Source organism: Schistocerca americana, chromosome 1 (genome assembly GCF_021461395.2).
Source record: "Schistocerca americana isolate TAMUIC-IGC-003095 chromosome 1, iqSchAmer2.1, whole genome shotgun sequence".
NCBI classification, from domain to species: Eukaryota; Metazoa; Arthropoda; class Insecta; order Orthoptera; family Acrididae; genus Schistocerca; species Schistocerca americana.
In genome coordinates, this window is record NC_060119.1 from 381,735,223 (window position 1) to 381,741,605 (window position 6,383).

Consider the following 6,383-nt stretch of genomic DNA (forward strand, 5'->3'; position numbering starts at 1 on the left):
AGTGACTGCCACGAGTGTAGACACCAGTAAAGTGTTAGATGTGGAGATAATGTCTAAATATTGCAAATGTTGTAAAATCAATTAACATAAAGAACACAACTGTGTGACTAAGTTTAGAGGAACAAGTGGTGGTATGGAAGTTCATGGAGTACAACAAATGTTTCATCTCTCCATAGAAACAAGGCGTACGGTACACCAAATATTTGCAATTTTGAACATGGCTGACGTTTGCAGCAACCGTATACACAAATTTGAAAAATATGTAAAAATCAGCCAACCAGTTGCATAGGTTTTCTATATACCTTGACCAGTTTTCGTCTCCTCTAAGGATGACAGTAAGGCGTACAACAATGTGATGAACTCTAAGCCATATGGATATGCTGTTATTAGCAAAATAGAATGTGTAGGCTATGTTCAAACCGTTTGGGAACAAGGCTGAGAAAACTAACTGTTGATATGAGAGGAAAAAAATTAGAAGATGGAAAATTGTTGACCGGACAAGGTTGATTAACTTAAACTGAAACAGAAAACTTGCAGGTATACTATGGGCAGGCAATTAGGAGAAATAAAGAAAATTTGGAGGCAATGAAGAGAGAAGTTTGGGCATATTCTTCCATAAGTCCTCTACTGATGATAAGCCATGTCATGGATTGTGTCCATCAGCAGAAACTTCATGGTGTAAATACAATACGGCTCAGGCAACAGGAGAATCTAATTGTCACCAGCATTCTCTTCCTGCTGCTGTTATTGCAGCAATTAAACCTATTTTCAGAGACACAGAACCCAAATGAATGTTTCAACAGTATAATCTGGAACAGCCTTCCTAAAACTGTATTTGTAGGCATGGATACAACGAAACTACGATTTCATGATGCTGTTATTACACATGCAGACAAGTCTGCATCTAATATGGCCAAGAAAGCAAGACAAACATCCAGGAAGGTGAAAAAGAAGCTGGAAGGCCTGCTAGAGGCCAAAGAAGGGCCATCATATGCAGCAGGACAGTTTTAATTAACTGTAAGTAACAAATTTCAAATGTCCTTCCTTTAAAGTCAATTTCCCACAAACTAAAATTTTCAGTACATATACTCCATCATATCAGAAACTATCATAGATAAACGAATGAAATTTTCAGACACGCTGCATAACATAGAAAGCCACCTCTGGTACTACATTCATTTATATTCCCCTATTAGGAAGTTCACAAAAAATATTTTCTGCAGAAAAAACTTAATATTTTTTGTTAATAAATTTGAAAAAGTACTTTTTATGAACTATGTAATTGATAAAACAGATTTTAGTACAGTTGATTCTATTAGCATCATTTAACATACAGTAAAAATATTAAGGTCCTTTTAATTTCTTTAGATTCATCTGTCCGTGTCTACATGTGATAGCTGATGGATGCATTCCAAGTTCCGCTGACTTGATATTGTGAAGAAATGTGTATTCGAGTGGAATATGAACAGACCTTTCAGTTGTTGAGATAAAATTTTTTTTAAGATAAATGATTCATTTTATCGTTACAAAAATCTAATGAGGCCTTTGTTGCATTTGTTACATTGAAGGAGCAAATTAAAAATTAAATACTGCCTACAGATGAGATGCGCCAGGAATGCTGATTCCAGCAGTAAAAGGTAGGAATCTGCTACACTGTATGCTTATATGGCCACACATGACACTGTCTGTCTCGCAGTAGATAATCTCTTTTCCTTCCAATTAATGTCCTTTACGGAAAGTGAATTCTCTGTAAAAGTTGAAGATCTGTGTAAAGTAAACATATAATTGAAAGATACTGTTACAAACAAAATCAGTTTTTTCATAATTTTGTTAAACACTGTTCACAATGGAGTCAAAGGAAATGTCCATTGTTGAAAATTCATTACAAAATACAATATACCAAGAGGTTGGAAATCTGAGCTTGGGAACAGTTGAAAGCAACGTGCCAACTCGTGAACTGACTAATGGCTACCAAAACAACCAGGGTGGTGTCTCACTATTAAAAAATGATGACACTGGTAATATAATTAATCATGATGTCACTTTTATGAGGATCGATAAAACAATTTCTCAGTTCTCACCAGGAAACATTTTTCAAATAGTAAAACTGAAGCGCGCGAAAATTCCATTGATTATTCGCTCACGATATCGCGAACGCAAGACCAGGAAACAGTTCGAAAAAGCAAAGTAAATACTAGTGACACCTACAATTTGACACAACTCGTGGAACTAATGACACAGTAGCTCACTAGGCAACAGGAATTTCAAGAAAGTGTAACACAGCAGTTTACAAGACATCAGCAATTTCAGGGAAGTGTAACACAACAACTTAAGGGATTGTAACACAGCAGTTCACAAGACGCCAGGAAAATATGGGACAGGTGTTTCACGATTTCAAGAATAGCATTATTCAACAATTCAGTGAGGTGAGCAAAACTCTACGCGCTGAATTATCTGACGAATTATCTGGTAAGTTGATAGATCTCAGAAAACAACTTAATCAAGAAATAATTACCGATATGTCCCGCAATATAAATATGTTAACAGGAAAGGTAACATCTGTAGATTGTAAACAGGAACAACTCGCAGGTGAGTTACAAAACCTTAGTGAAGCATATTCACAAATTCAGGAGCGGAATTCCAAGTGGATGCATTGGTAAAAAATGTCGCGAACGCAGTCGGTGAGCTGCAAGATGTATGTGAAAACCAACCTACAGAAATACACAGGTTGAGTCGAAGAGGAGATCAGTTAAGTTTAAAGTCAGAATTTGCCTAAAAAGCAAACCTGTGTTAGGGGCAGATGTAAAGGAAATAAATGAAAACCCTGAAGCCAGGAAGCTGGATAAGGGCAGCACCCTTGCTGAAAAGGTAGTGACAGAATGCAAAATTTATGTAGATACTGTAGAAGAAGCTTAAAAAAGAAGGAAAGTCAACTTCTGGCTAAAATAGATTCAGGTTTAAAGGAAATAGAGGAAAGGTTACGAGGCAGTGTTGCTAAAACTACTGACATTCCAAAATACACTCCTGGAAATGGAAAAAAGAACACACTGACACCGGTGTGTCAGACCCACCATACTTGCTCCGGACACTGCGAGAGGGCTGTACAAGCAATGATCACACGCACGGCACAGCGGACACACCAGGAACCGCGGTGTTGGCCGCCGAATGGCGCTAGCTGCGCAGCATTTGTGCACCGCCGCCGTCAGTGTCAGCCAGTTTGCCGTGGCATACGGAGCTCCATCGCAGTCTTTAACACTGGTAGCATGCCGCGACAGCGTGGACGTGAACCGTATGTGCAGTAGACGGACTTTGAGCGAGGGCGTATAGTGGGCATGCGGGAGGCCAGGTGGACGTACCGCCGAATTGCTCAACACGTGGGGCGTGAGGTCTCCACAGTACATCGATGTTGTCGCCAGTGGTCGGCGGAAGGTGCACGTGCCCGTCGACCAGGGACCGGATCGCAGCGACGCACGGATGCACGCCAAGACCGTAGGATCCTACGCAGCGCCGTAGGGGACCGCACCGCCACTTCCCAGCAAATTAGGGACACTGTTGCTCCTGGGGTATCGGCGAGGACCATTCGCAACCGTTTCCATGAAGCTGGGCTACGGTCCCGCACACCGTTAGGCCGTCTTCCGCTCACGCCCCAACATCGTGCAGCCCGCCTCCAGTGGTGTCGCGACAGGCGTGAATGGAGGGACGAATGGAGACGTGTCGTCTTCAGCGATGAGAGTCGCTTCTGCCTTGGTGCCAATGATGGTCGTATGCGTGTTTGGCGCCGTGCAGTTGAGCGCCACAATCAGGACTGCATACGACCAAGACACACAGGGCCAACACCCGGCATCATGGTGTGGGGAGCGATCTTCTACACTGCCGTACACCACTGGTGATCGTCGAGGGGACACTGAGTAGTGCACGGTACATCCAAACCGTCATCGAACCCATCGTTCTACCATTCCTAGACCGGCAAGGGAACTTGCTGTTCCAACAGGACAATGCACGTCCGCATGTATCCCGTGCCACCCAACGTGCTCTAGAAGGTGTAAGTCAACTACCCTGGCCAGCAAGATCTCCGGATCTGTCCCCCATTGAGCATGTTTGGGACTGGATGAAGCGTCGTCTCACGCGGTCTGCACGTCCAGCACGAACGCTGGTCCAACTGAGGCGCCAGGTGGAAATGGCATGGCAAGCCGTTCCACAGGACTACATCCAGCATCTCTACGATCGTCTCCATGGGAGAATAGCAGCCTGCATTGCTGCGAAAGGTGGATATACACTGTACTAGTGCCGACATTGTGCATGCTCTGTTGCCTGTGTCTATGTGCCTGTGGTTCTGTAAGTGTGATCATGTGATGTATCTGACCCCAGGAATGTGCCAATAAAGTTTCCCCTTCCTGGGACAATGAATTCACGGTGTTCTTATTTTAATTTCCAGGAGTGTATATAGCAGGAAACGACCTATGCTTTTGGAGAAGTTAGATACCTTCACTGGTTACCCCCAATGTGGGGTTAGCCCGTCGAAGGAAAATAGCGAAGGTTGCACAATGCAACAATACTTGCCGGCTGTTGCCCCTCTTGAGCATGCACAGTTGCCATGCACTCACTACCCCACAAGCGAACACAAACACGCCTGTGACTGACAGCGCAGCGTGTTTGTCAACATACTCGCCAATGAGGGATTACTTAGGCATCGACAATTCTCGATATTTGCTTCTGAAGGGAAAAGAACGCACCCTCTGATCTGTATCAGCACATTTCGAAATGTTTTACCTCGTACCTGGACCGAAGTTCAGAAAATTAGATTTGTTGTTGGATACACACAGGTTGGCATTCTGCTATGAGCTACGGACGTGGCGAAACGTTACCACTATTATGAACAGTTTGAGAGAGCATTTCTGGATAATTATTGGTCTGATGCCATAACAAGAGAGCCTCAGACGTGAATTATTCAACCTAGCTCCGTTCAGTGGCACGTTAAGGGGCTATTTTGGAAAATATTTGAATAAAACCAGATACTGGATGAACCCAGTATCTGAAGAAGACAGTATGAAAATTTTAAAGGGCAGTCTTCCTGCCCACATTACGGAAAAATTCATTGCCATTTCGGAACATGACACCAAATACTTTCTATCTGTACTGGACTCAATAGACTTAATATATGAAGAGAGACCAGTACAACCAAGCTTGTTAATACGCCGATGGCGACACAAGGATTTATGGACCAACAAGTAAACGACGGATTCATAGAAAACATAATGGCAATGGAGACACCTGTAAATACAAAGGTGAATATAAAAGAAATTGGCAAAAATTTAGTGAAAACAATTACACTGGGCGAGTAGCGTATGGCCAGCCTGTACAATATGTACAGACACAAGCTTCCGGCAATAATCAGCCAATCGCTTGGCAAGCGCCAAACAAGAAGAGACATCCAAATAACCCACAGACATAGGATTTTAGCAAGCAAAGTAACACACATATGCTGAATAACACGCAAAGGTAAAGAGAATTTCAGTTGAGAGCCTCTCAGGACACTGATTGGCATAACCAAACACCAAAGGTCAACATAGTGGAAGTTACACCGAACCTAGAGGTCGATGTCACTGCGACACCAGAAAACTTTAACCAGCCATGGTAGGCCCCTGTTCCGTGACCTTGGAGGGGAGTGGGGCCACGAACTTGATAGACACTTGCTTTATCAGATACGATCATGGTGATGATATGAGAGATCTATACCAAGGTAATTAGGGTAAGCAGAAAAACTTGACAGAGGACAAGGTACAAGCTACTATTAAAGCCAAAATATGTGACCTTGATGTACCCATTGTGCTTGACACAGGTGCCATGACTAATTTGATGTCACACGGACTCTTTCAAAAATTGAAGAAATGTGGACATATACCTAGAAAGCCAGTACAAACAGCCACTAGTCAAAAATCGAAAGGAGTTAAGATACAAGCCTTAATTCCCATACAATTAGGACAGTTTCTGTATGATACAATTTTTTGATAGTAGAGAAATTAATAGTAGATTGTTTAACTGATATGAATACATTTAGGTCATACCAAGCACAAATTGATATAGGAAAGGGTCAATGTCATTTCACTGTAAATAGCCAATTATTTGTAATAGATCTGATCAGGGGAAGTACTAATAGATGTAAACCTGAAGTTACTCACGACCTTGAAGTTCACCCAGCAGAAGAAATCAATGTTGACACAATAAACACAAATGTGAGTGAATCAAAGTCCTTGTCTAAAGAACAGCAAACAGAACTTAGGTAAATGATATTTGCTTATATATATGTATATGAAAAAAGACTAGGTTTTATTAAGGATTTCGTGTACAAAATGGAAGTGTATCGTCACAAAACTTTTTGTTTT